Raw genomic sequence first — 2,565 nt, forward strand, 5'->3', positions numbered from 1 at the left:
TGCTTGCATGAGGGAAACTGAGGCATCCCAGTGCGGTGAGGGGAGGAGGAATGGGGCCAGGATCGCCTCTGTCTGACGGGGAAATGGCAACAGGCAGGGCCCTGGCCAACACCTGCCCGCAGATCCACCTATGAAACCTCTGCCCTGACCCTGGGCTCTTCTCCTCATTAGAACCTCTAGTTGCAAATTGCAGCTCTAATTGGTTTAGCAGAGTTTAATTAGCCTGAACTGATGAGAGAGGAGAGATTCCCTCCTTAAAGGAGCCCAGCAGCAGCAACAGCATCTGGGGATTGAGGGGGGAGAATGTTTGGGTCTGAACCTTGTGCTGAAATCCTGCTGCGTGGCAGCAGTGCCCAGAGGAAAGGTCAGATGTGAAGCCACCATTCAGTGTGCTCCAAAGGGCTCCTTTGTCCCCTTTCCAGTGGCTCCAGCCACCCCCAGCCCTGGCCCAGGGGTTCCTCTGTCTCCCTTTGGGTGCTGCAGAGCTCCCAGGCCAGATCCCCACCCCACTCACTCCGTGGGTGCTGCTGGGGGTCACTCACACCCTGGGGTGTCCGTGGGGTTCAGGGAGACAGCGTCACCCTGGGTGTGGGACTGGGAGTAGAATTTTGCTCCCAGCTTTGCTTGAGAAGCAGCACTATGGTAGCAGCACAGGCAAGTTGCTTCAGCCACAGGCAGGACAGAGCCCCCAGCATGGTTCTCCTGGCAGCAGGGCAGCCTCAACAGGACCCTGAGCACCCTTTGGCTCTGGGACCCGCTCCCCTCCTGGCCACCAGCCTCCTCCTGCCTTTCCATCAGCATCCTGGCTGCTCCCTTACAGATGCAGCAGCGAGGTCTGACCCCTTCCCTGGCAGAGCCTGCGGTTGTGCAACCCCACTGGCAGCCGAGGAAAATCCCTGGCTGGCCTCTGCGAGCTGCTCTCGCATCCTGGAGCGTGTGAGTGAGTGAGTGCATCACCACCCACTCGCTCACGGCCATCCCGCTCGGAACTTTGGCTCCCCAGCCCTCTGCCCTTACATGGGCAATGCTGCGAGCCAGCCTGGGTCACGGCAGCCAGGACAGGGCCAGGAGCAGCCCAGGGCCAGCAGCACGCTGGGAACAGGGTGGTCGGGAGCTGCTGGCTCTGTGCTTCCCCCCAGCACTGTCCCTTCTCACAGTGTCCGGAGGTGCTGCAGGGCTCCTGTGCCCGCGGATGGCACCAATGCCAGCCAGGGTAAACCCACCTCTCCCATTCCCAACCCCTCCTGGGGGTTCAAAGGCTGTAAGTGGAGAAGCAAATGAAGATCTGCCTTGCTCAGAGCCTGCCTGCTGGCTGGAGGGACGGAGATGTGGCAGGGACAGTGGCACTGCTCTCTGTCGGTGCATTGCCCGCGCTGCCCCTGTCGCCAGGCTGCTCCACGTCCCACAGCACCAAAGCTGTGTCCAGCCCCATCCCACGCCAAAACTGAGCCAAACCCGAGCTGCTCGTGCTGTGCTGGCACCACTCAGAGCCAGGAGGCTGCTGCAGGGCCGGGTGGGTGGTGCAGGCTCCCCTGGGCCCTGCGGCCCCTCTCTGAAGCTCAGCCCTGCCGAAAACATGACCTCAGCTGGGGCCAGTGCACGGGGTGAAACGTTCCTCAGCTGCGTGCCTGCGAGCTGGACGGGGCTTGGGGGCTGGAGAGCCCCCTGTGTCCAGCTGCGTCCCCAAAGCTCTGCCTCGGGAGTGGGGTGACGGTCCCTGGTGCATCCTGACCCCCCTTCCAACAGGTGGGGGGTGTCTTTGTGGTGGCACCAAGCAAGGAGCAAAACCAAAGCTGCTCTGCCTTGCCCTGGGGTCTCTGCTCCATTTCCCTGTCCTGTAGGAGCCCCACAAAGCCTCGGAGCCCCTGAGAGCCAGGGGAAGGGTTCAGGAGCCAGATGGAGCAGTCCTCATGGTGATGGGGACATCTCTGGAGGACAGGGACAGCACACGCCACAGGGGTATGGCCCCACAATTCTCCTTCCTCTGCTAGCCTGGCAAGGCTCAGGGTGGTGCCTCAGTTTCCCTCTGTGTGTTGGGAGTGATTTTGGGTACCAGGCGAGCTGTGGGAGCGTTTGGGGAGCAGAGATGAAAGGAGCCGTGGATGAGACAGCCCACACCGTCCCGCTGCCAGCCGGGGCTGCTCGGGGAGGAGGAGGAGGCAGGTCCGGCTTCATGCGAGGATGGGTGGGGAAGGCGCAGGGTCGGGCAGGGGAGCGCAGGGTCGGGCAGGGGAGCGCAGGGACGGGCAGAGGAGCGCTCTGGGGTCCCCCACACCTCGGGGTGTGCACAGACACCGCTCTGCTCCGCTCCACTGAGAGCACCCCCAAACCACCCCCGAGCCATCCCAGTGCCGGTGGGACACACGGACACGACACACGGACGCGACACACGGACACGACCCCCCCGCCCACCCACTCAGTGACGATCTCTCCTCCCCCCGCTCTCATCCCCCTCGCTGCCCCCCGACTCCCCCGCCGCTGCCCCCGCCCCGGCCCCCCCCGCGCCGCCCCGCCCGGTGATTCACGCCGCCCCGCCGCTTTATAGCTCGCTCGGTCTCGCCGCCG

Source organism: Ammospiza nelsoni, chromosome 27, assembly GCF_027579445.1.
Source record: "Ammospiza nelsoni isolate bAmmNel1 chromosome 27, bAmmNel1.pri, whole genome shotgun sequence".
Lineage (NCBI taxonomy): Eukaryota > Metazoa > Chordata > Aves > Passeriformes > Passerellidae > Ammospiza > Ammospiza nelsoni.